Below are 6,629 nucleotides of genomic sequence, written 5' to 3'. Positions count from 1 at the left end.
TATCCTATATTTGAGCGGATGATTTGCTGGAGATCAACACAAGGCTCAGACCAAATAACATTATTAGAGTTACTCTTGGCACCATATTTAGTCATCCAATTCGCAGCTCTATTTGCTTTTCGGGACACCCATTCAACGTGAACAAGTCAAGGACGAGATAAAAGTTCCTGAATTTTGTGAACCAAATCTGTTACTTTAGATGAATATCCACTTGTAAGCTCATGCATGATGGGCAGAATGTTAAGGCAATCCGTTTCACATATAATATCCCTCAAACCGCAATCCCAAGCTAAAACCAACCCCCTCCAAGCAGCAAATAATTCACATCTGATGATAGACCAAGGAGGAATGCTTCTAGAGCAGCCCGAGATCCAATATCCCTTAGAATCTCTAATGATACACCCAAATCCCGCTAAATTTAAATCCATATACAAGCTTGCATCACAATTAACTTTAAAACTATTGCCTCCGGTGGTTTCCAACACAGGCAATTTCGGAGAGACCTAAAGGCATTGTTTTGATTCCTGTAAACCTGTAAGTCCTTGGTAGTAATTCTGGCCAAGGCAACAACCTTGTAGTCTGTCCAAGGGTTGTCAGTATTGAATATGTCATTGCACCTATGTCTCCATATCCACCAAAATCATGCACCAAAGGACACCTCATTGTTAGCCAAGGCCTTCCAAAACCACTCTTCAAGAGAAGTACCAGCCGTCGAGTCCAGGATACTAGGATCCAACATATGTCAAATTGCCTTTGATCGTTCACAGTCTCTAAGGCAATGCTCCATAGTCTCCTGCGCCTTGTTACATCTCTTACACATATCTGAAAAAGCTAAATGCCGCTTGAATCGAAAGGTCTCAGTTGGTAGAGTATCATGTAAGCCAAGCCACATAGTAAATTTGAACTTCTCCGAAATATTTGTATCCACAACCAATTCCAATTACTATTGACATTCCAATTTAATGTTTTTTTTAATAACCATCTATAACCCTCACTTGCACTATACTTTTTTGTTGCTGGAGGCCACCACTCCCACTGTGGCTCCAACTCAGTCGAATTAGGATATCTCAAACCACAAATAAACTGCTTAATCTCATGCGGAATAGGCGTGGTAATACTATCAACTTCCCAAGACACCCCTTTCCACAAATTAGCCACCATAAAATCTGATTCAAAAATATGTACACAAGGAACAAGGTTGCAAAGCTTACCAAAAGGAGTCCACTCATCATACCAAATTGATTTGTGGACATCTCCAATATTTCAATGAAGCCTTTCTTTGAGATGCTCATAGGCACTAACAATGTTCTTTCAGATAGCCGATGAAAAATTTCTACTATTTTCGTTCATACCAGATTGATTCCTAAGATCTAAGGCATATGCTTAATTTGTGTTTATATTTTTAATTTTTATTTCTAAAATTATAAAAGAAGCAAAAGTATAAACGATAAAATTATTTTATTTTCATATATTCTTTTATAAAAATTTAAAATAAATAACACTTAAAAAAATACAAACAAAACAAAATATTTTCTATGATTTTTTTCTTAAGCCATTGCTAAGGAATTTATGTTGTTGGTCCAAAATCCTAATTTGGTTTAAAAAGAATATTTATTAAAAAATTACTGGTTTTTCTTTTCTTGTCTGAAGAGAGAAAACTGCTTAGTCCAACTTAAATATGCTGTTGGACTTTCTGAAATATCTTGTTCCTAATATGTTTCTTTCTAATTTTTCAGTTATGGTCAATTTTTTATTGGATAATCTTCACATTACTATACTTTGATATTGGTCCCAAGTTTTTTCTTTTTGAACTTGTATTGGTCCTAAATTTGATTGGACTATTGGGTCAATTTATTTGGAATTTAGTTTTGGAAAAGTCTAAGAACTATAAATTTTTGTGTTTTCTGGTCAGTACTTAACCATCAAAATAAAAGTGAGTAATCTCTAATCATTAGATGTAATCTCACACCATTAAAAATACTATTGATGACCAATTGATTGTTACAAAATACTAACATTGCTGCCCCTAGCATTCCTCATAATTTTAATCATTAATCTATATATTTTATAATCAATGAATAAAATTACTGAAACATAAGTATTATTCTGAAAACGCTTCTTAATTTATATTCTACAAAATTCCAAATACTAAGGCCAAGGCTAATATTTGAATTTGTTATGCAAGTATTTAATATGTTACATCATTATTTAATATTTATCAAAAACGGTTGAGAACAATGACCAAAATAAATATTCTAGTTTTAGTTAAAAATTACAGGAACCCAAGCAAAATAATATATTTTCATAAAAAAAAAAATTTAGTTAAGCCTAAAATATTTCATACAAGACTATTTTTTTTTTTTAATTCTTAAAGGATGAACAAAATAAGATCCTTGAGCAGTATTAAATTCTCTATGCAATCAAAACCTGGAAAATTTTTAAACTACAAAATCCAATTAAAAATCGAATTAACCTATAGTAACATTCAGAACAATTCAAACTTAACATATTATTCATAGTTTCAGTCTTAAATAATAATGCAACATTATATAAAGGATAAAGTTTCGTAGCTAAAAACGTGAATTGTACTCAAAACAAAGCAATTAAAACAGAATCATTAGAGAAAAGACACTACACATAAATATAATGCTTTTATTTCCCTTTCTTCTCTTCATATTTGATCTTGATTGCATCTCCTCCATCATCATCATCATCATCATCATCATCATCATCATCATCATCATTCTGGTCTTGCCCATCTATCTGCAAAAATTCAAGGGTACACTACCAGGTATTAGAGATGATATATGAAATAATAAATATAGCCACAAAGTCACAAACAAGTAAATGTATATATGTAAGGATTTTCAACGCTTAAATAGTCAAAATCGTCTCTGAAATCTGAAAAATCAATCGCTCTCTAAATATGTTTTTGAAAGATTTTTTAAATCAAATTTGTCCTTCAAAAATTTTAAGTTAGTCACATTATTCTTTCCGTCACTTTCATTGCTAACGGCGTCAAAATTTGCTAATATGACACATTAAGTATGAATAAAGCTTAAGAAATTTAAAACTTGTGAAGGATAAATTTAATTAAAAAATTTCTCAGAAACTAATTTAAAATATAAATGATCTTTTAGAGATAAATTTGACTATTTACTAAATTTTTATTAGAAATTTTCATGCAAATATAAATAAAGCATTAGAAATTGAATAAACTAACCTCGCAATGTGGGATATGAGCAATTTTTTTCAAATCCAGACCTGTCTTCTTGTTATACCTTGCACTTAGTATAGAACAATCATCTATCTCTAAGAATTGAAGATTATGGAATTGATCCATGTTGATGGGAAGAAATGACAAGAATTTACAAGAAATGATACAAAGTTCTTCAAGAGAATTACTTGGAAAGCATGTGGGAAATGATTCCATTCTTCCTCCCCATATTCTCAAATAGCGCAATTTAGTAGCTCTGTAAAGCCAATCAAGTAAAGCTTCCAACTTGATTGATCCATTAATCACAAGCACTTGAAGGTTCAAACTATAGGCTAGCACATTTTTCTTTTCTTCTTCTTCTTCGCCTTCGAAATTCACCAGGTCAGTACACCAATGAATCACTAGCTTCTTTAAAGCAGTTAAGCGACCAACAGCACTTGGTACAGACACTAACTTTGTACAATACCAAAGAAACAAGAATTTGAGTTGTCGAAAGTGTCCTATGTTCATGGAGGACAAACTTGTAACTTTGACAGTTAGAAAAAAATATTGAAGGCTGATGAGAGTTTTCATGTTTGTTGGAAGCTCTTGAAGGTTGTAACATTTAGGAAGGTTCAAACATTGTAAATATTGCAGGTCACAAATGGAATTAGGGAGTGTTTTCAAACTACTACAACCTTTTAGATTGAGGTATCTCAAGTGTTTCTTCATCTTGGCAAAACAATTATCAGGCAATGAAATGAATTTCATCTCTTCTAAGTTGAAAACCTTTAGATAGTTGAATTTTTCAGAGGCCAATTCCTCCATGGATGCTTCTTCTTCTTTCCCCAGCTGCACAATGCTTCTAGCTTTGCTTGACTCCTTCATTGTTAATTTTGCAAGTTCATGTACAAGATCATGCATTTTGAGCCTTTTAAATGTCATTGAATTTTTCAAATTAAAGGAGTAGGAAGAAGCATCAATTTGAAGCAAAGAAGCTGAAACTAGCTTCTTAATATACAGCTCTCCAATGTCTTCTATATCTTCGCCTTCGCGTGTAGGTTGAAGGAGTCCATGCGCCATCCAAAACATAATCAACTCAATAACCACAAATGGATAATCTTTTGGGAAACAAGAGCAATATGAAAAACATTGCTTTAGTTCTGGTGGCAAGTAATTATAGCTCAATCTCAATGATGGCAAAATAGCACTATTTTCTAGATCTAACTCCCACACCTGACTATCACTTATTTTTTTCCACTCATTTTCATCATGGGATTTTGATCAAAGAAGGCAACCTAAGGTTACTATTGCTAAGGGTATCCCATTACATTTTTTAACAACATTTTTTCCAATTTTCTTAAGCCTTGGGTATTCCTCTGCTTCCTTCTCTGCTTCTTGGAATGAAAATTTCACAAATAGTTTCCAACACTCACCTTTGTCAAATGGTTTCAACTCAAATTGAAGATTGCTTCCCATAATAGAGGCAACATTTTTGCTACGAGTAGTCACCATGATTTTGCTGCCTTTCGATTCTTTATCGCTGCTCGCTGTGAATAGGTAGTCTCTCAATACTTAACATTCAGAGAGATTTTCATTCCAGACATCGTCTAGCACGAGCAAGAACCTCTTACCATGTAATTTCTGATCAAGAAGAGATTTCAAAGCATCCAAACTAGAATTTTGTTCAACTCTATCTGGTTTTGAGGCAACTTCAACAATTTGGAATATTATCCTCTTAACAACAAATGAGTCAAGACACACACACCCACATTAGTGCATCAAAATTCTTTGACACTTCAATATCATCTGTTTAAATGCCTGTGATTAAACGATTGTTGAGATTAATATGTTGTGTTTGTTATTTAATTGGTTGATTTCTGAATTTTTGGTGAAACGGATTGAATCCGTAACTTTTAGTTTCCTTTGATTTAAATACATAAGGAATGGTCCTAAATGATGGATTTAGAAACGTTGATTTGAAATGTTGGTTTTGATTGAGTTGAGATTGAAAAGAGGGGACCTGTGACGGGTGGCAAACTTCAGTTTTTAGGAGAGGTGCTGTCGAAATTTTCCCAAGAATTTGAAAGAGTGGTGGTTATGGTGTTGAAAATGATTTTTTTTGAGTAACTTTAACAAAAGAGATGTGTTTCGAATGCTTTTATAGATTATTAAAGAAGATCAGATTCTTATGATTTTGTTAACTTGTTATTTCAAACTTATTTGATTTCTAAAAACGAAGAGGGTTTTGATTAATTAGTCAAAGACTTTAAAACAGCAATTTATATATAAATTTGAGGGTTTGGGAATAAGAAAGTAAGTCTGGAGGTTATGCTTGGTGTTGAGCTGTGATTAGTGGTAATTGGCTTGACAGAGAGAGAAAGGATAAGGATGGAGTATAATTAAGGCATGGTGATGATTTTTGGTTGATTATAGCGATGTGGGATGATGACTATGATTAATGATGACGGTGATATTATTGATGACATGATTTGAGATTTAATAAGATGTGAGTTGATGAGATGATGAAAATAATGAACGAGGCTGTTGGTCGGCGTTGGACGAATGATCGAGATCCTCGGAGATAAAGGAATCAGAGCGCGGCAACGGAAGCGCACTGAGTAAAAAGACCTTGGAACTACTATGCATTGAATATAAAGGCAGAGTACGCTCATGTACTCGTGGTGGCGGATGGAATTTTTGAGGGTGAAAATTTCTATTAGGGGGTAGAATGTAAAACCTGGTCAAACCGTAATTAATTAAATAATAAATTAAATAGGAGCGAATATGGTTAGAAAATTTAGCAATCAGAATTTGATAATTTAAAAATGTGCACTGAAAATTTGACTGGCAGTATCGACTGCGATCTGTCCGGTACTGTGGCTGAGAAAATTAATTAGAAGTGAATGATTTTAAGAAATAAGAATTTATAACTTGAGAAGATAAAAATATTTAAAATACGATTTAAAACTCTAATCTTAAAGGTTTTGGACAAAAATTGGGCCAACGAATTAAACCAAGTGAACCGGATCCAAGTGGGCCCAAGACCAAGACCCAACATATATAAACATTAGTTATGAGCATTTCAGCTCATTAACCCTAAAGAAAGGGTGTGGGGCGCTGAAATGGAGAAGAGAGGAAGAAGAGAGAAAATCCTAACTTCATCAAACTTTAAATCACCATAACTTTCTCTCCGAAATTCTGATTGACGAGCCGTTTACAGCCACGTGTCGCTCCTCTCATTCTCTACAATTCTATCTAAGTTTTATGGTGAGAACTCACTGTTCTCTGCCCAGTTTTTGTTTTCCTCCTTAAATTCAAGTTTGGTTATGGGTGTTGACTAATTTTATGATTTTGGTTGTTTAGGAGTGCTCTAGTATGAGCCATTGGTGAGTTCCATCAACCAATTTTGTGGGTTAAGGTAAGGAACCCT

General features: G+C 33.4%; 1 pseudogene; it reads right to left on the bottom strand.

Annotated features, from left to right (window-relative positions):
* LOC107626650 lies at positions 460-5,845 on the bottom strand (annotated as a pseudogene).

Source organism: Arachis ipaensis, chromosome B02, assembly GCF_000816755.2.
Source record: "Arachis ipaensis cultivar K30076 chromosome B02, Araip1.1, whole genome shotgun sequence".
Classification (NCBI taxonomy): Eukaryota; Viridiplantae; Streptophyta; class Magnoliopsida; order Fabales; family Fabaceae; genus Arachis; species Arachis ipaensis.
This window is presented reverse-complemented; position numbering and strand designations above follow the sequence as displayed.